Raw genomic sequence first — 24,557 nt, 5'->3', positions numbered from 1 at the left:
AACGAATAAAAATGAGCCAAAAAAATAACCTCACCAGACCACCTCCACATTTTTATATGCAGTAAAACGTGAGAGCACATCATGAAGAGTACTGAATATATTTCATAAATCATTTTTAGTAAGCGTTTTAATTACACCATATAAAAAGACAAATGCTAAATTATCACATCTTGTGGCAGAGCATGGGACCATGATAGGATTATTTGGTGGCAATGATTTGACGTTATTTTTTTCTTTTTCTTTCTTTTGTACCTATACAGTGAGTGGGAGGAAAGTGAATATGGTGAAAGAACTTCAGAAACTTATGGAACTGGCCGATGAAACAGTATTGGAAAGACAAGGCACAAAGAAATTTAGTGACTGAAGATTTAGCCAATGCAGGGTAACAGGAAAAGAGAGGTAGCAGAAAAGTAGACTGCTTTTGAAGAAAAAGCAGAGGACGCAGAAAGGTAACATCAAGAAAAACCTCCGGAAATGAAACTCAAGAATGAAGAGGATACTGCCAGAGAGAGGTAGGGAGCAGTAGCACCTCTAGTGTCATTGTAAGACCTTGGTTGCCCAAGTTTGATAAAGACATGTCGAAATGGACACTGTCACTGAAAGAAAGCCAGGGATGAGTGCATGGGCTATTGTTCTTATTTACTCAGTAGCAGGCAAGGGTCTGCAAGTTTTTCCTATCATGCCTTGATTAGACTTAAAATAATGGTATGCTGCAGAGGTAGAGTTAAAGAAGAGATATAGGATGACACAGTAAATGGATTGAAATGGCTGAATGCAGCAAAGAGTTTGATGATTTTGTAATTTACTCGTCAAGGAACAGTTTGTCAAGTGCGCCTAGTGGTACAACAGAAGTCAGTGAAGAAGTATAGTAGGGATATCCCAGGGCCCAGGGACATCCAAAACTTGTAACTCAATTTTCGACCTGTTCCCTTTGTCCGATGAACTTGAAATTTTGCATTACTCAATACCGGTGACAAGACAACTTTACATGATCAGTAGTCAGCAGTGACCTCTTAGTGACCCTACAGTGGCCTATCCTAGTATCAGGATTTGTAAGAAACTCTTCTGATTTTTTATACCTTCTTTGGCTCGGCAGAATAAATTAATAACTCTTCGGATTTTTCAAATCTTTTTTGGCTCGACAGGATATCACATTCAGTTTCGTTAGCTGCGATCATAAATCGGTTACAATTTCTGTCAAAAGACTCAAAACTAAAAAGTATAAGATGAAAAATTATAATCTCTTTTAAAACATGCCTTTATTGAAATACACTACAAAGTAAAAAAAATTAATCTTTTGAGACTCACCAGGATTTTCTTAAAGAAAATCCTGATGTCTCAAAATGTTATTCATTTTTTTTTTTTACTTTATAGTGCATTTTAATAAAAGCATGTTTCTAAAGAAATCTTATACTTTTTTATTTTGTGCATTTTAGCTTTGACAGAAATTGTCACCGATTTATGATTGTAGCTAACGAAACTGAACGCGATATCCTGTCGAGCCAAAGATTTGAAAAATCCGTTCATACAAATCATTATACTGGGAGTGGCCACTGCAGGGTCACTAGGGGTCACAGCTAACTACTGATCATGTATAGTTGTATTGTCACTGGCATTAAGTAATGCAGAATTTCAAGTCCAAATTACAAAGGGAACAGGTCGAAAATTGAGTTAAAAGTTTTGACCCAATACAGACGCAGAAGTCAAGTTCAAGTTAAATAAAAGCATGTAAAAATGGAGGTAAGTGATTTGTGTGTCATAAAATAGGACATTTATCCTAGAACTATATGCTTGTAAAGAACAAGGCCCCGCAGAATTTCATGCTAAAGGAGCCATGGTAGAGGAAGAACTGAGGGAGGATGACCCTTGGAGGAATAAGAGAGGGAGACCACGTATTTGCCTATGGTTGGATAACGTTTCTGACGGACGGAGGAGTCATCGCCTTACCTACCCAAAAGTAATTCAATGCGCAATGATTCAAGTCAATTTTACTCTAAATCGACTACTATATTTTCTATCTTTGAACTCGATAGGATGAAAATATAGTTAATGTGCTGGAATACTATTAATGACGGGGTTACGTTCGTTGCCGTTATATTTTCTTATGTTATCCTCCAATAAATAACTGAAGTTGTTTTAATTGTCATCATAAAATATTAAGAAATTATACATATTGTGAATTACTGCATTATTTCTAATTACAACGGCAAAATTGGAAAGTTCATCAAACTTTCATATACGTGGAAAATTTGTTGTATTCATATTGAATGATCGCTGACATCTTGCCATTCGCACCATAATTCCTCTGCATCACTATGAACAGACACAGATTTCGTTCAAAAGTAAGAATAGCACAATAAATTATGAAAATATGGCTATGATTTGTGAAATATTTTCTCGTTTACATTGATATACACTAATATCTTATATTGCTAATATGTTAAAGCTTTATTAAGTACCTATATCATAACAACCGACTCATATTGCTGTTTTCTCAGATTGTTTAAAAGATAGAGGAAAATAAGGTAAAAGTTGAAATGAATGCCTGCATTTTTTTATCATTATATTTCTAAAAGGTAGTTTTCAAATAACAATATGGGAAATAGTCAGTGACTCCACTCAATTCAGCTCCTCGTTTGTTGACAATCAATGTCCGTCGGATGTTTATGATTTAATAAAACTATTCTAAGCATTATTTTTTTCTTTCAATACCTAGCTCATTTACTCATTTCTGCCAACCTAAGTTCACATAAACCAAAAACACGCCGATAACAGTAATAATATACAAAACAACGGGATAGGGATACTAATCCCGTCACGAACAAAGCGGTGCCATTAATGTTTTGAGTGGATAATACTGCTGGATAAGCCCCGCCCACTCCCAACGATTCTTGCTTCACATCCAGTATACGCCAGGGTCCATTGCGTGGTCTCCATGTATCTACGTATACTCCTGCGAGTGACTGACCACTGTCGTGATTTGTGAGGATGTTAACATAGCCCACCTGGAAGACTAAATTAAAGATGGTAGGCTGAAGCTGGCAGATGGAGCTGCATTACCTGTTGTGTTAGGAGCATGAAGATCTGTGGAACGGAAGAGGAGGAACTGTAATTTACCAAATAGTGAAAGGGATGTAAGAACGATGAAGTTAACTGCAATTTGAAATGCAGATTGTATAAGTGGAATTGTACATAAAAGTTGAGTAATCAAGGGCCAAATGCCTTGTAAGAGATGGGTTTGTGCACTCATTGGTAGTATTCATAGATATCAGCTGCAAACATTTATGTAAAACTGTACCATAATGGACAGTTACATGCCATGTACTTAGATAACCACATTTGTGACTATTTTTGGAATCATTCCAGGGTAAAGAAACCCAAGGATATTAGCAAATCGGGGGCTGGGATGGTCCAGAAAGCTATAGGGACAGACAACCTAAGGGACAAATCAGAGAAGTAATATGAAGACTAATGTAACTATGAAAATAAGTATATCAAATAAGCATTTGTAATTATGATGCTTTTTCCCGTAAGGATTTTTCTACTGTTTACCAGTCAAGTTGAAACAGGCCATCCTAACCTTTTGTAGCTAAGTTGATAAATAATACTGTCACTGTTTATAAAATTGTTTATTTAAAAGTAGCTTTTATGTGACTGGTTTGTTTTGTGCCCGAGAAGGAAATTAAAAAAATTACAGGCTTGATTTATTCCAATGCTCACAGTGACGATGAATCCAAAAGTCCCTTTAAAATAAAAGTAAAAGAAAATAAATAAAATATGAAACTACATGTTTGTTCTGTAGCTATGGAAACGAAATTATGGAACTTTTCATACCACAAGGAAATTGACTAATTGGAGTAAGGCTGTAAAGAAAAATCTCACTAATTAATGGAAAGAGATTCGCTGTACTGGGCTTGTAACATCTTTTAACTTTTCTTTGCAAACAAAACTGTCTGCGTAAGACAAGACGAGATACGAGAGCTGTTTCAGAGAAAATGTATGCGCTCTACTATTACTACTACTCGAGGAGGTTCCTTTTCAGTCTTCATACGAAACCACCCACTTAGTGAGTCCTTGAAACCACAAAATAAAGCTTATTCACATGCAACGATTGAAATCAGACAAACTTGAGGGACTGATAGAATTTTTAAAAAATGGAACCCAATCTTGTACATTACTGAGACGCAACTTAAGCAGCGAATTTTAATAATCTCACTTGGTTTATTTTTGTAGCCTATGGGATGCATAGCTGTAAAGGGGGCGCTATTTTATCGGTGTTACTACCTTTAACCGCAAGTTTGATAGGGAGTCTTTTTAACTGACGAAAAATGAAGGAGTTTTACGTTATCCTCGCTGTTACATACGAGAGGTTAATGAATAGAAAGGAGGTTTGTGATAATATTGATAATAATTATACTAACCTTGAGGGTAATGGTAAGTTGGATACAACCGTTAGTAACATGCACATACTTCTTAATGTTAAAATGAATGCAAAATTTCCCACGGTGGCTAAATCACTCACGGGACCTCCTCATTCTCCTATAAAGGGTGTGGGCGAGGTGGCTGAAGTAGCTGGGGAGAAAGGGGTAAATGATGCTCCGATTACGCTGAAAACAGTTAAAGGGGATATTAGCTGCAAAAGAAGCAATCCCAATTTAGCAGGTATTATTCCAATATTATTTAAAGAACCTCAAAAGTCGTACTTTACAGCTTTTGTTAAACACTTACAAAATTCTAGCTCGATTGAATGGAATGAAGAAGGGGATTTAACTCATCCACTGGCAGGTTATAATATTTTAGAAATCGATCGAGAATTTCAAGGGAGTAAAAAAACCAACGTTGATAATATTTCCAATCATCACTACTTATTTGAGATGGCAGGGGTTAAAGATTGGATGTTAAGGAATGCAGTTATTAAAAAACAAAGAGAAGCATGGAGCAATGCATTGAAAAGAGGCAGTAGTGGTATGAAGATGGTGGGACACGCGAAAAAGAAAATGGCGGGTGCATGGGTACCTTATTGACATGTTGGGAAAATGATATAGCTTGTTTAATCGTGGGATTAACCCCTTTACATGATACAACTTGTTTAATCAGGAGGTTGAGATAACAGTTCGAAAGCGTGTCGGGCTTTGGCGTGATTCATAGCTTCAGGTGGCATGATACAACTTGTTTAATCAGTGATTTTGATAAAGGGGGGCATCTGTAATGACTCATAGTGTCAGGGGGCGGGGAAGGTCGATTGCGAGATTCGGTGGGTCATTAATTCTTGAACCATCGGAATATTAAGGCGCACACTCTTGCCATGGCTTCGTCAACCTCCTCGTGCAAGTTAGTTTTCAGGAACTTGTCCGAAAATAGGTTCAGAAAGAGAAATACCTGTTTAGTAGTGGCCACTAATTGTGTTACATGCAGGAATTATGGTGTGGTTGAAGACGTCGTTCGAAGTTATCCATACACCGAGATTGCAGGCTTTCAATATTCTCATGCTGGAGCAACGTATGCCTGTCCTCACGATCGCGATGTTGAAGGGTCAGCCCTTGTGAAAAGACCCAAAAATATTACCTCTTGAGAATGTGACGATGAAGTAGATCTCCTTACCGTAACTACTTTATTAACCCAATATGGTATCGGTGCCCCTGTTGAAGATAATGAATACGGCCAAAAGTGTAGCATATTCCAAAGATGAGAACCATGCTGACCATTTGAGCAGGGATACCAAGCAGATGAGGTTCAACCACTTTTTTTCTTCGGTGAAGAAATTAAAGGAAGAATTGTTTAAATCATCGTATGACTATGTCAAATATGTTACCTTACCCGCCGGTATCGGACAAAGTGGACGGGTTAACATGACAAGGTTGAATCAGTATTTACCTGTGTTATCTACATTCAGTGATGAAATGAAAAAAATTGGTAAAATCACATGCGTAGTCATCATGAAAAAGAATTTATCCCTACTAGAGGAAAGATGTGTGGAAGATTTCTATATGAAGAACTTGTTGTCAAGATTTAAAAGCTTAGATGTATTAGATGAATTTTCTTTCACACACGATTGGGAAACTGGGGAAGACGTGTGTGGTAAATACTAGCAATGTATCTTGATGATGTATTATTTTCGTACAACAAATGTATATCATGGCTGTGTATTCTTTTGTACACCTTTTCCAGTGTACTCTTGTATGACTTTGTATGGAATATTAATTCATGTATTCCTGTATGCATCTATATACACATATAATAAATGATTAAGACTGAAGTGGGTTTTGTTAAGTTAATTTTCAGAGTTCCCTATTGACTTAAAAAAAAAATTTGCATTTGGGAGTGAATTCGGGGGACATGTTGGAACCTGTGATTTCGAGTTTTAAGACATCATCGGGGGGTTAGTGGAGGGAATTCAGGGTGAGGGTTGAAATCAGGGTTTTTTTTTACCTACGTAGACTATGAGGAACTTTGGGGTTGGGGTTGAAATCAGGGTTTTTACCTCCCATAGAGTATGAGGAGTTTTGGGGTTAGGGTTGAAATCAGGGTTTTTACCTCCCATAGAGTATGAGGAGTTTTGGGGTTAGGGTTGAAATCAGGGTTTTTACCTCCCATAGAGTATGAGGAGTTTTGGGGTTAGGGTTGAAATCAGGGTTTTTACCTCCCATAGAGTATGAGGAGTTGTGGAGGGCGGGGGTGTTAGGGTTGAAATCAGAGTTTTCATCCCCGTAGAGTTTTGCACAGCGCCGCCACGAGCGTGGGAACCTGTGAAATTTCACACCTATTTGTTATATTCACACCTTTATGGTCAAATGTAATTAACACCTCATTAAAAGGTGTGAAATTTCACACCTAGGTACTAATCCCCTGGTAGAAAAATCGACTACCTTGGGATTAGCACCTAGGTGTTGAGGGACAATGGGGTTTTTCCCCTACTGGAGTTGTGTGCAAGAATTGGACTTATCATTCCTTATTAACAGTCAGAGTCGTGCCAAAGTTCTTAGTTTGTACTTCTGATCAATTTTTTTGCATTGTAATCCTTTGCCAAATGTGATGATATCAGGTATAATTGCATTTATCTTTTTTATTTTTGGAGCTACTGTGTATATTCAGTTTTGTTGCTTGTTCAGCATACTTCTCTTGCAGCTGTGTTATTCTTTATCTGAGAGTGTTTTTTCTTCATGTAATCATTGCAATTTTGCTGTTTTGTGTTGTTAGCTATCTAATTTTTGTCAGCGTCAGTTCTTGTAAAATTCACTGCATTACAATAAAATCAAGGGGAAGTGTTGGCATATTGTGATTTGTATTGTTCATATTTTTGTTCTTAGACTGCGTATGTTGATTTTTCTGGCGAGTCGTGGAGCCACCTGTATGTAAACAATGCGACATGTTCGCTGTTCCCGCTTCCCTCTTCAGTCTGAATAAAAATCTACAGACGACAACACAAGTGTATCAACCAGCCCCTTCCTAGAAGGTCTAGAACTTAGTAAGGTTAACAAACACTCCACTTTGCCTTTTGGCCCAGGTTTCAGATTAAGGGGTGGCATGAGGTGGGCATTGGTGTAGATGACCTCAGGTTTGTATAGTTAGGAAAAGTATAATTTACTTTAAGAAACTGTGATTTGTTCCTTCACAATATACAATCCTTTACATTAGGAAGACTCAGTTATTGAGGAGAGGAATCTGAGTGAGTCTCCAGAATTGACCAGAGTTTGGCACACCTGGGCTACTCCACTTGGTCGAAAGAGCAAGGAGTGCCCTGTCTCTGATAAATTGATCAGGGTATAAGAACTTCTAGATAAGAGTCAGACTTCTGGGCCTTTTCAACCCACACGAAAAATGCTAAGAAGAATACCAAAAGTTGGAAGCATTAAGGCAAAGATCTGAGGAGGATTGCCTTATTGCCAGAATCTCATTCCTCCCTTGCTAGAGAAGGAGAGGGATTCCCTCAATGATTCTCACAAGAAAAATAGAAAAAAGCTCGATGTGTGGGCTCATCGCATCAGATGCCAGTCCAGCAAGTGTAGGTTCGAGTCCTATTCTCAACCTAAAGGAAGAGAAGTAGGAGGATGAAGAAAGAGGATGAGGAGAGGCCAGTCACTCTCGAATCCTTCTTACCTCTAGAACCACACACCTTAGGCGAGATGCAACTTGTCCACTTGAAGGAGCCAGGTAAGACAACACAACCTGTTGAGCAACCACCACAGATCCAAGGAAAAAAGGTTCCAAGTACTTGTAGGCAAAAACTCAAAGGGAGAAAGGCATAAATGTGGTCCTGATGAGACTACATCTATCTTCCAGTCCAACATATTCTTTGGAATGTGAGGAAAGTCGTCGCCAGCTGCAGAGAACCTCCTCCCAGTCTCACAGGACCAGGAGAAAGACAAGTCCTTAGACACTTCTCCCTTGGCGAATCAGTACTGGAGAAAGTTATCAACATCCATGTCCAGAGTGTAGAATCTCCACCAGTACAGCAACTCGCCAATAGGACAAAGTAATGACTGATCTTGATCATTAAATACAAACTCCAAGGTGTAAGGGATCAAGAAAGATTCACCCCATCAACAGATGCCGAATGATTCACATCCAAGACGGAGTCAAGACATGATACCCACCTTTTGAAGTGTTGTTGAAGACAATCAATGCACATCATCTATCCTCTTCACCAATGCTGGAGAGGGATGGGATGCAGTCTTGATGATTCTTGCAAGGGCTTCTGTGTCCTAAGCAAGAGTCAAATGCTGTCCAGAGGCCTGAGGTCCCGATGGTGGCAAGACAGATAGAAGATTTCTCATTAGTTGATTAATCTCGACTGAGGAGAAACAATACTACTTTCGTGAAAGACTAGAGTGAAAAAGTCCCATCAAAGACACCAACCAGTGAAGACAACTCTAATCCCTGGAATGTTTACAGGGGACTGTCTGAAAAAGTCATTCTGAGTCATCACTGTGGCCCATGGGTCAATTGCAATGGAGCAGAAGCCTTACATGCTTCTGCTATACCGTAGGGTAAACAGAAAGATGATAATGAGTCTATTAAAACATATCTCTGTCTCATGATTCTTGCAATGGCGCATGCAGAGCACAAAACAGGAACTTTAAACGAGAATAAAATGCTGCCCAGAGACCTTAGGTCTGTGATGGCTGGAGAGGTTCTTATTAGTAGTTAACCCTCGACAAAGGAGAAACAATGCTAAGACGAACAATGTCTCTGTGAGGAAGCAACACCCTGCCCCTTACTCTACTCCAAGTTGCTTGGTAGTACATTCCAACTTAGAATGTGTTCAGCTTATAGAGCTATCGAGTGCACTACAGTTACACTTGAGCACCTGTATGTTAACTGGAACAGGAGGGAAACTCTCTTGTTCAGCAAGAATACTGCTCCTGAGGTGTTGTTGCCAACAATACCACTGGGCTTCTCAAGATCAAACCTGTAAACTCTCAGGAGGCCTGAGAGACTGCCCGAGTTTCAGGAAAATAATGAGAATACACTTACCGTCTCTGTTACACACCTGAAGAACTGTCCTATAGGTATGCGCCTATTACTCTGTCGGTGCATCTGATAACATCCGTGCATCTGATAACAGACACATGTCATGAGGAGAATATACAAGGATATTCAAAGGCTCCTGTTGATCAAGCACCAGTCTAATTCCTTCCTCGTCCTTCGAAAGAGGAAAATGAATAAAGGACTGGTAGCAGATCTTCTTCATTCTCTAATAAAGAGAGGGAAGGCCAAGCTGTCCTAAAGGGAGGCTTCTAGGGTGACAACAGGACACCAAAGACAACTAGCTCTTGTCTGAACTGGAGAGGTGGAGGTTTGACCTTCCTTAGCGATATCCATCCTGAATAACTTGAGTGTACATCCAGTGAGGTGCCCAGACCGAACCAGGAACATGGGTCCTTGCAGCCGAAATCTGGGGAGAAATCTCCAAAGAGTTCCTCTTATTCACCTCTCCCCTCCCGGTGTAACCCAGAAAGTAGAGGGAACAGGAGAGGAGGATTTAATGTTCTCACCCACCCTGCTGGCGGAAACAGCAAGAGCAGGTGATACACATGCGATCATTAACTTGCGGTGATGATGTTGAAGCAAGTTTAGAAAACATCTATGCAAGAACTTGCAAAGTCTTTGCCACGCATCTGTCTTCTACAAAATAAAAAACCTCATGTGAAGAGGACTGCACAAAGGACCTCCTCTTTGACTCTCCTGAAGTCCTGTCCCGAGAGACAGACACATCTTCATAGAACCTGTAGCAACACTAATGCCAGTGTTAACAAGCAGGGGCCAGTCACTGTATGACTCACACCCTTCTCCAGCCCTGTGCCAGAATCAGGACGGTAAGCTGTCTCTCCAGCACTGGTTTTGGATACACAATCCTCTGTAGAGATTTGTACATTCAAGAGTGTAGCCAAGTTACAACGTTCTGTCTGGAGAAGGGCCTCAGTTTGGCAGAGCTCCGCCGGCGTGGTGCTGATGTGCAAGGACGTCGATCGGGGTGCAGGTCGGGGCATCGGGGGACCAAGTGGGGAGAGCATGGATCGTGCTGCAGGTCAAAGAACCATAGGGAACGATGATAGACAGCTCCCAGTTTTGAGCTGAGTTCTCCATGTCTGCCAGCCCACTCTTACAGTCAACAGGTGTCCAAAACCATGAAATAAACGCCTAAATACTCCTGTAGAGGACGTGCCATTGTGAGTCTGCTAATGGTGTTGAGATCGACCACAGATAGGAGCACCAGAGAACCTAGACTGAGTGCCGTATATGTCCCTTAAAGGTTTTCTGGGGTAGGTGGCCTGAGCTGCTACCATCCTAATCCGGGAGGTCAACAGTTGTGAGGACTGGAATCAGACAGGGAGAAAGCTCTAACTACTTTATTGAACAGAGATGGCTGTATATGAGGCAGCAGTGCGGATGGAAGCGTAGCATCCATCACCCATGCACATACAAAAAGGGACAGAGCCCCCACTGCAATTGTGTTTCATCGCAGCTCATATATCTTTGTGCAGAGAGAACATTTTGATATGATATATATATCGGTGGATAGACCGTGAAATACGCTACATTTTAGTATATGGTATAAAAAGTATGTACAGAGGAAGGATGGACATTTGACGAAATGCCGTGCTTACATATTTATAAATGTCCCTGATGATGTGACTAGAGGTCACGAAACGTAGGATTAAACTACTGTTCATGAAATCTGCTTGTTTTCCTGCACCTGCTCCTTTTAACATGTGAAAAAATTGTTCCTGTTCTTTGCTTGTATATATATATATATATATATATATATATATATATATATATATATATATATATATATATATATGTGTGTGTGTGTGTATGTATGTATGTATATGCATGCATGTGAATATCCTTAAACCCACAGTAGATAAGTGTAGAAAGGTGAGTTAAAATGGGTACTTTCGAACAAGTACTTTGTTTATGCTACATTTTCAAGTTCACACTGTATATAATAGAAGTTAACAGACCTTTATATACAAAAACAGAGAGAAGGTGGGGTTAAAGTTCCTTTTGCGGTGATCTTTGACCCTGCAGATTATTGAGGAATTATCCCTGTTAATAGCATGGCCTGTCTTAAGCCAATGATCCACAATGCTATCATTTGTTAAGCTTCTTGATATGGCATATTTGTGCTGAGTGCATCTCACCTTTAATTCCTTTGATGTTTGCCCAATATAAATCTTTTTACATTCTTTACAAGGAATACTGCAGGTATACAATATTGTTTAAATATGGTGGGCTATTCTTAATTAGTTTATTTTTCAAAATATTATTGTAAATAAATACTAAGTTAATATCAGTAGTCTTTAAAATTGATACAGCAGGAATGAAATTAGGGTGATATGGTACACATAGAATATTCTTAAATTTTTCTTAATACTGGTTGGATTGTAATATGTCTTTTTTGCTTTATTTTTACGAAGTTCCAGAAAATATGGGGGATAACAGAATAATCTCCTATTTGATCAATATTTTTCAACTTGTCTTCTAAAAATTCAGGATTACAAATTCTAAGAGATCTGAGATACATACTGGAAAATATTGACATCTCAATTTGTTTTACATGGTTAGAGTAAAACTGAATATATGACAAGTTATTAGTGGGTTTCCTATGTACTTTAAAATTAAAATTGGTGTTAATATTTCTAATAACTTGGACATCCAAAAATGGCATACAATACCTTTCTTCATATTCTATGTTAAATTTTATGGATGGTACAAGATTAGGAGGTCGGGAATATTTATATTTTCTTTTACAATACAAAAACAATAATTGTCTACATATCTAACCTAAAATACCGTATAAAATAAATTTCTTGGAATAAGTCTAGATTTAAAATTTAGACAAGAGTGGCGAAAGAGGGTTACCCATAGCCATACCAATATCTGTTTATAAAAATTATCACTGAAAGTGAATTTAAAATTTTTCATACAATTGATACCAAATTAATAATGATGTTAGCATGCAATTCTAGATTATACGAGTCCAAATGTTGTGATAAATATTGAAGTAAGTAATCAATGGGAACTTTAGCAAATAAATATGTTACATAAAAAACTGGTTAATTTATCAGTGCTGGATAATTCAATATGAGAGCCTAGCACAGAAATCAACAGAGTTTTGTAAAAGGGAATTTGAAATAGTACCCAGGATAGGTGATAGTCATTCCATTAGATATTTAGAAAGTTTATAGCTAATAGAACCAGTTGAACTGATAATGGGGCATATAAGGAAATCTCATTTATGGGTCTTGATTGATCCGTGCATGTAAGGTAAAGATGGGCCAATCGTCGTCATTTTTCTCTTTTATTTAACTGAGTTCCTTTAGAATAGCGTTTATTTTACAAATGAAACTTTTTATGACATCAGTTAACGGGTCTTTCAGTAGCTTTTTGTGAGTACTAGAGTTAGATGATAAGTTTTCCATGTTTTCCACATGAAAAATTGTAAATTATTTTTAAATGATAATTTTATGAACAGATATTTAGTATGGCTGTGAGTAATCGTTTTCCGCCATTCTTGTCTAAATTTTGAATCAAGACGTTTTCCAAGAAGTTTATTTTCTACGATGCTTTGGGTTAGATATGTAGACAATTATTGTTTTTTGTTGTAAAAGAAAATATAAATATTCCTGATTTCCTGCATACAATTAATAATCTTGTACCATCCATAAAATTCAACATAGAATATGTTGGGTGTCTTAGTTATTAAAAAAAATAATTTTATTTGTAGGTATATAGGAAACCCACGAATAACTTGTCATATATTCATTTTTACTCTATCCATTCTAAACAAATTAAGATGTCAACATTTTCCAGTATGAATCTCAGACCTCTTAGAATTTGTAGTCCTGAATTTTTAGAAGATGAGTTTGGATTATTGATAAAATAGGAGATTCATTATGTTACCATTCTTATTTTTTTGAACTTTGTAAAAATAAAGCAAAAGAGATGTATTACAATCCAAAGGAACAATCCAACCAGTATTAACAAAGAATTTAAGAATATTCTATGTGTACCATTTCATCCAAATTTCCTTCCTGCTGTACCCATTTTAAAAACTATTGATATTACCTTAGTATTTAAATATAATATTATTTCGAGGAATAAACTAAATAAGAGTAGCCCTCCAAATTCAAACAATATTGTATACAGTATTCCTTGTATAGAATGTAATAAGATTTATATTGGGCAAACATCAAAAGAACTAAAGGTGAGATGCTCTTAGCACACATATGCCATATCAAGAGGATTAACAAATAATTGTATTGTGGATCATTGGCTTAAGACAGACCATACTTGATTGATTGATTATGAAATTTAGGACTTGAGGACCAAGCGCCAGAATCCATCAGGATTATTCAGCGCCCTAATGAAAACAAAGTTTATAAGTTAGTATGATAAACTATGAATAAGTGAATGATACCAGTGTTCAAATATGAACGTAAAAACTGATGACAGATAAAACCAATAAAAAAATACATCATTGTCAAAATTTTATATCTAAAATATATACTTTCTAAAATATTTAATAAATATACTGAAATTATATCATAATATCTCATTAAAATAACCAGGCTCTTTCAGATAACCCATAAGGTTATCTACCTCAACACCATCATTTAGAATGTCTAAAATAGTCTTCCCAGCAATTAAGTACTTTACCCTAAGGCAATTAAATCTAGGACAGTGCACCAGCATGTGATCAACAGATAGCTGACCATCACAGTGAATACAAACTGGGGCACTGGCTCCCTCTCAAATAAAACTATGGGTGAAGCGGGTATGGCCGATCCTAAGCCGTGTTAGAATGATCTCGAGTCTTCTGATGCGATTAAAACCCGAACTCCAAAAATCAACACTTTCCCTAATATTTGTGTACTTCCTATTTGCGGATAAAATAGGGGAAGTCCATCTCTGCTGCCATCATTTGCTGATGCATCTTCTAACAACTGGATGCATATTTAAATGTGGTACCTTATTACCTAATAAATCACATCTAGCAGCATCCTTTGCTTCACTATCAGCCAGTTCATTCCTTTCTATACCAGCCCAGGAACCAAACAAAACTCAACTGATTTGTGACGAACAGAAAGATAGGAAAGCCATTCCTGGGTCTTTTGAATTAAGGGATGGGTAGGTTTAAACTTCTTTAGGGCCTTCATCCTCTTACCATGTCTCTTTTGCTTGAAGAACATCCCACCCAGATTAACAGACTAACCTCGCCCTCTCTGTTTTTGTATATAAAGGTCTGTTAACTTCTATTATATTCAGTGTGAACTTGAAAATGTAGAATAAACTACAGAAGTACTTGTTCCGCAGTCTCTAGCTTCACTCACCTTTCTATTGTGGATTTAAGAATATAATAACATAGATTATATAGATATTATATATAAATATATGATAATATATTAAATATATATATATAATATAATATATATATATATATATATATATATATTATATATATATAAATACATAACTATATATATATATATATAGATATATATATATATATACTATATATATATATATATATATATATAAAGGTTTTTTGCCACAAATGAAAAAGCGAGATAGCTGAGTACTTTCGGTCCTGTTCGAACCCTTTACTGAAGGCAAACTGATTTTACAGAGAACAACATAGTCAAAAGAAGGCTTAATATCCAAACTTACACTACAAGATTAGCAATAAGGGCGATTTTCACTCTACAGAAAGGAGGAGCCGCCTGAGGGTAGCCACACCTTGAAGGATACACGCAGTAAACAAGTGATTCTTCCAGAAAACAGCACATTTTGAAAAAACACAGGAGCATATACAATTTAATATAATGAATTTTACACAAATTTTCCCCCAAAAAAAATTATTATTAATGAAAAGACGAAAGAAAATATAAATATATATATATATATATATATATCAAGCAAGAGAAAGAGGGAGAGAGAATATCGAACCAGAGAGAGAGAGAGAGAGAGAAACAGAGAGAGAGAGAGAGAGAAAGTAATAATGACTATATACATGTGGGACTAATACAAATTATACAAATCACTTATAAAAACAACCTGAATCTTAGTCTGGGAATGTACCATTGGGACCCATATATTTGTAAGATGTTTATGAAGGACCTTAAAATAAATGAACAACTAATAAATTAGTCCCACATGTATATAGTTATTATTTCTTTCTCTGTCTCTGTCTCTGTCTCTGTCTGTCTGTCTCTCTCTCTCTCTCTCTCTGGTTCGATATTCTCTCTCCCTCTTTCTCTTGCTCGATATATATATATTCTTATATTTTCTTTCGTCTTTTCATTCATAGTAATTTTTGGGGGGAAAATTTGTGTAAAATTCATGATATTGAATTGTATATGCTCCCGTGTTTTTTCAAAATGTACTGTTTTCTGGACCAATCACTTGTTTACTGCGTGTATCCTTCAAGGTGTGGCTACCCTCAGGCGGCTCCTCCTTTCTGTAGAGTAAAAATCGCCCTTATTGCTAATCTTGTAGTGTCAGTTTGGATATTAAGCCTTCTTTTGACTATGATGTTCTCTGTAAAATCAGTTTGCCTTCAGTAAAGGGTCCGAACAGGACCGAAAGTACTCGGCTATCTCGCTTTTTCATTTTTTCCTTTGTGGCAAAAAACCTTTATTTATACATAGCATCACGTTTTATATACTTCGTGATCAAGTTATTCGTGTGTGTGTGTACACAATAAAGAAGATTAAGGGCAGGAACATGATGAAATTCACATTATGCTTTGATTCTACGTTTCGTGACAACATCACCACATCTTCAGGGATTTTCTACAAAATAAAATATAATATGTTAACATAAAATAAGAGCTGATTACAAGATCCAATAGTTGAAAAAATTAAAACAGTTTAATGGTAAAATTACAAATCTCACACTGGGGTGGGATCACAAGCTCAAAAAACAAGTGGGCAAAATCCCCACATATAAACTTAACCAATCCGGCTGCCAGACTCACCCTCAGCCCCACTTTCCTCTTGATACTATGGAATACATGCAGGACAGTTGACCTACCTACACACACAACAAAAACCACAAAACATGTATTCATTCAACTCCAGATACTCAGGGCTATGGTGAGCTGTCTGCTAGTCGATGTTGTGGAGACACCAACAACCGTTGCAAACCAATACACAACCAACAACAACCATGGACCACAACCCCACAACACAACAACCAAGGACCACAACTCCACAACTCAACATCACAACAACCAAAGACCATAACCCCACAACTCAACAACAAGCAAGGGATACAACCACAACTCAACAACACAGCAAACAAACAAGGACTACAACCACAACAAAAGTCCACTGCACAACAATCACTAACAACACATAATAACAATATAGAAGGCAACACACACACCCACTAACAACACCAAGAAATCGCAACAACAACCCTCATCACCTCACAAACACACCAAGAAATCACAATAACTTCCAAAAACAATAACAACCCTCAACCATAACTTACAACTCAACAGAAACTCACAAGCACAACAAATCTAACAACACAGGCACAACAACTCTAAAACAAACAATACCGAACTTAACAACAACCAACAACAAATCAATAACACACAACTTAATTGACTTTCAATGCCTGCAACACTCTTTGTAGACTGCAGCCGATACTACTGACCATCACAGGCTCTGACTAAAGACCGACTCAAAACTCTGGTCATAACTCTAACTCCAACAGCACCAGCAGACAACCCAGAACTCACCAACAGCCAATTCAATCATTAACCATCCATCCACCAATTACGCTCTCTCTCTCTCTCTCTCACATACACTCAGAAAACCAAAACACAAATACATACTACATGATCTCGACAGCAATACAAACCACGAAACTTTCTCTCTCTCTCTCTCTCTCAAGGACGTTGTCAAATGGAACTACCATAACTCCTCCATATTTCCTCCCCTGTTACATTTGACAATGTCTCCTTACACTCGCAAAACCCACACTCAATAGCCTTCCGCAACACCCACGGATGCTCGGATGCAGACCCCCTGGATCTTGTTTGAGGGCCCTCATACACACTCTCAGTTATATTGCCAAAGAGACTCATTCACACTGCCAACCATGTCCTTACTACTTGATTCCCTTCTTGCCAAAATCTCACAAAACCCTGACAATTCAAAGCCACACACACTATAAGTGTCATTCCTTCCCTCAAAGTCATCTGTATTACACTCTTATCTACCATTTTTACCCTAACACTAACCCCTCTATCATGCAGTTCACGTTTCTCCATTTCATTCCCTTTCCTTACCTTCTTCCACTTTCTTCCATACTCAACCAACACCAACTGCCGATCTTCCAGACCCATTTGCTCACTGACACTCAGCTCATACTTATTCACCCTCAACCACTCACTCATAGCATTCTCCCGAACATACTGTCGCATACTAGAGGACCCATACAACTGAATCCCCTTAACACCTAGTTTCCTGAATTCCCAGCCTGATTCATCCTCTTTCGCCTACACACACTCACCACATGACCTTCCATTCCACATTCGACACACTGCATGCGGCTCCTTACACATCCTAGCATAATCCCCACTCTTTCCACAATTACCGCAAACCTCGTTCACACAGGTACCCCGACATCCACTCACTATCTGCCCACACCTGTAACACTTAATACCCCTATCTTTCTTACACTCACTTACTAACTAACTGCCCCATTTGCCCACACCTGAATCACGCTCCTAACGCCCACCAACATTCATTCTTCTTGTGTCCTGGCTTACGACATCTGTAACCTGCTGCTCTCGCTCACAACTAACTGACCCTACTCTTCCAACACTCGCACTCCTATCTCTTTTAGGGCTAACTACACTCATGGCACTTGCTCTAATGCTCCTATTAACCACTCGCTCTGCCATTTACCTCGGCCCTTCTAAAACTGCCTCCCTATAACTCTTAAACTCTGGTACAACCTCAGCTACTTCAGTCCTAACACTAACACTTCTACTCTCTTGCATACACCTATCTAACTCATAACCCTCCACTATTTCTAAAATGTCATTCCATGTCAACCTTTCATTCGTCCATCTCATTTTCTCCTTACATTTTAGATTCATAAACTCGTATACACTCTCTGGTACAGTCGCCAACAACTTTCACACTAACTCCTTACACTCATTCATCCCTTCATCCCCAATTTTTTTCCTGGCTAATGTTTCTAACCTACAGACATACATTGACAACGACTCACCATCATTCATTCTTGCCTCTACAAAATCATGTTTTCTCCTATATGTAATGCTACTCTTTATCCTCTTTGCCTGTTCCACAATCCTGGCTTTTGCACTCTCATACGGTACATTCCCTACACTCATCATTACCCAATACATACTCAACAAAAACCCTGTCAAGAAGTTACCTAACTCTCTTGCCCAGACTCTTGTTATCCCCATACTTAGCCTCACAATACTTCTCATATTCCTTAAAAAAGCCCCCTATGTCCCTACTACCATATTCCTCGTATTGTGCACATCGGGGTACCTCTCTCACATAGGTACACAGCCTTTCGTACTTCCTGTTCACTCTCCCTCTCACTTTCCCTACTTCCATTCTGACCTTTCTTTCCCTATTCCGAATACAGTGAATCCACTTCCATACTCACGTCCATAATCTTGACTACGCTCTTCTTACCCTTCTTCTTTCTACCCACTTGTTTCCACTCACCACTACCTAAATCACTCTCAGCCCTTTCTGCAATGTATTCAGTCCTAGTCTCATCCTGTCCATCACCCTTACTAGCCTTCTTTCCCTTAGTCTTCTTCTTCTCCTCAACCCCCTTCTTATTTTTTCCTCAGGTTTATCCTTATCCTGTGTCTTCCCTTTCTTTCCCTTACTTATCACAACCAACTCACTTCCGCCAATCATAATCTTATCCACTTGTTCTTTCACTTTCTTTACCACTCCTGGGCCATCACAAGACCCAGTAGGCCTACCTCCTACTGCTCCCTCTCCCATGAATCCCTTCAGCTTCTCCTGCACTGCATTCATCATTACTCCAAATTTTTCTTCCATTTTCCCAACCATTCTCTCTTCTGCTCTTTCACCTCCTCTTTCATTTCCACTTTCGCACCCTTTAGCATTCCTCTCATTTCCTTCAACTTGCTCTTCCGTTCCTCACACTCTTCCCCCAACCTCTCATTCTCCACTTCCAATCTTTCCTTAGCTTTCCTCGCCAACCACAACTCCTCCTTCAACCTCTCCACTTCAGTCAAACCTTCCATCCTCACTTTCCTTCGCCAATCACTCAACCCACCACACAAACTGTCCTGTAGCAGCCACATCAACTGTTCCTGTTCAGGCACCAAAAATTTAATGAGGTGGGATCACAAGCTCAAAAAACAAGTGGGCAAAATCCCTCTGCATTAACTTAACCAATCCGGCTGCCAAACTCACCCTCAGCCACACTTTCCCTTTTACACTACGGAAACACGCAGGACAATAGACCTACCTACACACAGAACAAAAAACACAACAGATGTACTACTCACCCAATTCCAGATACTCAGGGCTATGCTGTGCTGTCTGTTGGTTGAGGTTGTGGAGACACCAACAACCGTTGCAAACCAATACACAACCAACAACAACACAACAACAACCAAGGACCACAACCCAACAACAAAACAACCAAGGACCACAACCCCACAACACAACAACAAACCAGGAATACAACGACAACTCAACAACACGGCAAACAAACAAGGACTACAACCACAACAACAGACCACTGCACAACAATCACTAACAACACAAAAACAACATAAAAAGGCAACACAAACACCCACTAACAACATCAAGAAATCACAACAGCTCATCAACAACAACCCTCAACTTCTCACAACCACGTCAAGAAACCACAATAGCTCCCAACAACAATAACAACCCTCAACTATAACAACTCAACAGAAATGCAAATCTAACAACACTGGCACAACAACTCTAATGCAAACAATACCAAACTTAACAACAACCAACAACAAATCAATAACACAACTTAACTGACTTTCAATGCCTTCAACACTCTTCATAGACTGCTGCCGACACTACTGACTATCACAGGCTCTGACTAAAGACTGACTCAAAACTTTGACTGTAACTGTAACTCTAACAGCACCAACAGACATGAAATTCTCTCTCTCTCTCTCTCTCTCTCTCTCTCTCTCTCTCTCTCTCTCTCTCTCTCTCTCTCTCTCTCTCTCAAGAACGTTGTCAAATGGAACTCCCATAAATTACATGCACACTGGACTAAAACAGAGACTAGAAGTACTAAACAACTTACCAAAGATGAGAAAAACATTTAAAAATTTCAGCTAAATTACACATACATAAAAAGAACAACACATACAATCAAAAGTAAAAGTCATTTATTCATAAAATTACAACCAAACACAGCTCCACACTTAACCAACCTTTCAGCATCAAAGATAAAAACACACTAAAAGTAAACAACCTACAACATCAAGAGGCGCAAGGAATGACAGAATATTTAGGTCAAAAACAAGAGGCCGACAACAGAGGAATGGTTATTTAAAGTTGGAACTCGTAGTTTGATGTTCAGTTTCCAAAATCAACAGAGTGCCTCAGTGGTGTGGTCGGTATGTTTTTGGCCTGCCACCTCGGTGGCCGCGAGCTCGATTCTCGGGCATTCCATTGAGGTGTGAGAGATGTGTATTTCTGGTGATAGAAGTTCACTCTCGACATGGTTCGGAAGTCACGTAAAGCCGTTGGTCCCGTTGCTGAATAACCACTGGTTCCAAGCAACGTAAAAACATAATACAAACAAACTAAAATCAATAATTCGTTAAGTTCCCTTGTTTGGCCAATAATTTCAAAATCTTCGTATTTGATTGCAGTTTTACATTTAATAGTGTGAATCCATATATAAGATGTTTCTGGGTTAGATAGCTTACACCCAGTTCTATAACTAACGCCCTGATGGGAACACACACACACACACACACACACACACACACACACACACACACACACACACACACACATATATATATATATATATATATATATATATATATATATATATATATATACACACACACACACAATACTCAAAGCATCAAGACAAACAGAAAGTTGTGCAATAAGATTTGAAATAGGGACATCTTCCTGCCACTCTAGGGGTAACGCAGAATAAACTTTTCTATCTGAAGAATACACCTGAGAGTGAGGACAATAAATTCCTATTTGAGATAACCAATTAAAAAAAAACGTTGGATTCTGCAAATAAAAGAGTATCTGCCGGGGTTAAATTTAAATTTAAGCAAAACTGAATCAATTAAGGGTGCAATTGAAAGAAATGGTAAACGATTTGATCGAGGAATAAGTGACAAATCAACATTGAAAAACAAACAAACAAAACCAAGGAAAACATAAAAGGAGGAACTCGGAATGATGATACTGAAAAACTATGCTGATCAGTAGGAATAGATTAAAATAGGAGGATACAACGTTATTTTGCCGTGAAGACATGAATGGAAACTTATAACCTTTTTTACTTGACAGCAAAGCAAATATTAACGCTAGGAATAGAAATAGAATCGCGTGACATCCACGCCAAGAATAAAGAGGAATTGGTAATTAACATCCGTATGAAATCTAAATAGGACGGAATTTATCGGAAATATCTGGCACTACAGAGACAATATTACTAAAACCAGCTCAAACAAGTGAGAAATGGAGGCGGAGCACGCAAGGCAAGGGAGTCTTTTCAAAGATATCTCTCAACTAAAACTACTACTACCGCTGCTACTCTAGTCGGAGGTACTAGCTACATATGCAAAATAAATATCCCTCGGTATACTACTATCTGTTCTTTTCAGGGACCCGTCAAAGTTTTGGTATCCAATTTACGGTCACTAGGCTTTTTTTATTACTGAGACATACTATGGAAACCCATCACAACGAGTGAATTTGATACAGCAGTAGGCTTATGGAACTCGTGATTTTTGCAGGTGGGTAACTATACTACCTGTAGGTATACTAGCCTAGTACTAGGTAGGTAGTTTGTAGGCTAGAACGAAAGGATCTGGTGCTAACACAATGCCACCTTAGAACGGAAGCTTAGGTACCTAGGCTAATCCATTATTTATGATTTTTACATACTTGAGGAGGAGGAGAACAGTCCGTAAGGGGCGAACCCCCCCCCCCCCCCCCAAGTTCAGAGCATGGTGCCTAACATGAGCTTTAGGAAGGCAAGATCTTGATAGGTCAGGGGTCGGAACATGGCATTCTAGGAAAGGTTAGGCTGTTTGTTTTCTTGTGATTTTTCCAAGTACTAGCTATAGGGCTAGGTATCCTATTACTACCTACTAGCTACCTAGTGTCGCTGATGAAGGTGGTGTTGTTGTTTATAGGCTACCTAGGGTAAATGGATGGCGACATAACAGCCACCTCTCCCAGAATGTGGACACTTCGCGAAAAAGCTCTTGAATTATGCCATTAGTATTTCGTAATGTAGTAGAAAAAACCTACTAGGTAGGACTACCTACTTCAAGAGGAGCGTAGAGGTCTTGGTGTGTTGCTTGGATGGGCCACAACTCTTGACCGATGTTATGGCAGTGTACTATTCAAGTACTTTTTTGAGAAGATGGCCACGTTCCGGGAGATATGGCTACTATGTCGCTGCCTGGTCATTTGCCCTATTGTCAGTCTAGTTATATTAACCTCACATCTTTATCCAACATGGTTGCGGACCCTTTGGGAATGTGGGATTTTGGGTGGGGAAACCACTTCGAGAAAGACCGGACATGTTTTTGTTATGGAATGCTTCTTTACATGTGCAAGTCACAAGGGAGCCAGCCATATGTTCAAGAAGGTATTGACTAAGGAAACCTATTAGCCTATAAAAGGAACTAGTATACTAACCTATCCTAATCTAACCTAGTAGGCCATGCTACTTAGCCGGAGCCTCCCAGACCCTCCAGTGAAGGAAACTCCACTTGTTATCAAAAGGTCCTCTATAACACTTTGCTTTTACAATAGCATTCCAGGATGCCCAGCATACAGTAACATTATTATACATATAGGTAGGACTTACCAAGCAGTTGCATATAGCCTACCTAGCTGCAAGCTTCCTACCGTGACAGTCAAAAATTCAAATTTACCAGTGGTGCCACCATCGCTAGTGTAGGTGAACAAGACCCGTCCTCTTTAGGGAATGATACTTACAAACTGTAGTGTTACTATTCATTTTCTGCTTGGACCCCAAGTAACATCAGTGGTTTTTTGGTGGTCACTTTGTGATTTTTTTTTTTATAGTATTTCCAGACTTTTGGTGAAGTATTCAATCAATTTTGTTGTGGTTTTGCTAAATTAGCTATTGGATTAGATGTCATTAGCCTATGTCAGATTCCAGCTCATCTAGTATTAGGTACTGTGTTGAGAGATGTAAGACAAGGTTAACAAAACACTCTTATTACTCACAAACCAAATGTATTAAGTGTAGGGGGCAGGAGTGTTTGAAAGATCTGTTATGTCCTGAATGTGATGATTGGGAGGAGAATACTAAATGGAAAACTTTAAAGTCTCATCTTGATAAGCTTAATAGAGATAGGAAAAGAAAGGAGGCTCTTAGAGCTGAAAGTAAGGCTTTTGTAGAGACTTTCCCTAAAGTAGCAGTAGAGGTAACTATTTCTTCTTGACTTCCTATCATGTCTCCAATCCTTACCCCTCCTACTACGTTACTTCAGACTCCAATTCCAGGCTCCCATGCCTTTAATCCCGACACTGTAGCCAGTCTTGAGTAAAAATTCCTTGCTAATGCAGTAATGGAATTAGATCATTCTTTCAGGTCTTTTGTAGAGAGATCATATCTCAGCAGTGACAGTGCAGTGCTTTCGGAAGAGGTGGCTGTTCGTCCCTACGGTTCCCTAGACGAAGTTCCCTGTCCTGCTTCCCCACACTGGGGAGAAGACTTGCCAGAGGTCCAAGGGAGGCCACAGGGGTTTGTCTATGAGCCTGTTGAGCGAGTCCCGG

At 38.7% G+C, this 24,557-nt stretch overlaps 1 protein-coding gene across 11 annotated transcripts in view; it reads left to right on the top strand.

Moving 5' to 3' along the window:
* LOC135217933 (nitrilase and fragile histidine triad fusion protein NitFhit-like) overlaps window positions 1-24,557 on the top strand; it is a 293,936-nt gene that overhangs the window by 17,933 nt on the left and 251,446 nt on the right. The window contains exon 2 of one of the 11 annotated variants that reach the window (XM_064254029.1): window positions 261-512. The exons of 8 other annotated variants lie outside the window; for them this stretch is intronic. The gene's annotated coding sequence lies outside the window, so the exon portion shown is untranslated. Of the gene's footprint in view, window positions 1-260; window positions 513-22,370; window positions 22,535-22,624; window positions 22,648-24,557 lie in introns of those variants that run through there. 2 more of the 11 variants (XM_064254026.1, XM_064254031.1) reach the window with 2 other exon arrangements.

Source organism: Macrobrachium nipponense, chromosome 9 (genome assembly GCF_015104395.2).
Source record: "Macrobrachium nipponense isolate FS-2020 chromosome 9, ASM1510439v2, whole genome shotgun sequence".
NCBI lineage: Eukaryota > Metazoa > Arthropoda > Malacostraca > Decapoda > Palaemonidae > Macrobrachium > Macrobrachium nipponense.
The sequence above is the reverse complement of the archived record's forward strand: the minus strand, read 5'-3'. Positions and strand labels throughout refer to the sequence as shown.